General features: G+C 34.5%; 1 protein-coding gene across 3 annotated transcripts in view; it reads right to left on the bottom strand.

The window, feature by feature from the left end:
- MYNN (myoneurin) overlaps nt 1–293 on the bottom strand; it is a 23925-nt gene that overhangs the window by 15914 nt on the left and 7718 nt on the right. The window lies entirely within an intron of this gene.

Genomic DNA, 293 nt, shown 5'->3' with positions numbered 1-293 from the left:
AGTAAATCTAAGCATCTAAAAAATGAACCAAAACTCCAAATGCACCTACCTAGCTTCATCATGACTGCTCTGTTCTACTATCAGATTTCCCTGTCTTTTAAAATCTATTTCTTTATTCACTTGTTGTATGGAAGACCCACACAAAAAACAGGGAGTGCTGACTTCATACAAAGTGATAGAGTATGCAAAGTCAACCAATTAAAAGATACAGAAGTATTTTTTTCCCATAATTTCTTCAGATACAGTAATTTTGGGTGCCAGCTGGAACAGTTAGAACTAAACCAAATTCAGAT

The sequence above is a fragment of the Gavialis gangeticus genome, unplaced genomic scaffold (genome assembly GCF_001723915.1).
Source record: "Gavialis gangeticus isolate Ggan-Ray unplaced genomic scaffold, GavGan_comp1, whole genome shotgun sequence".
In the NCBI taxonomy this organism is placed as follows: Eukaryota; Metazoa; Chordata; order Crocodylia; family Gavialidae; genus Gavialis; species Gavialis gangeticus.
Note: the sequence above shows the minus strand (reverse complement) of the source record. Positions and strands in the feature narration are given on the sequence as shown.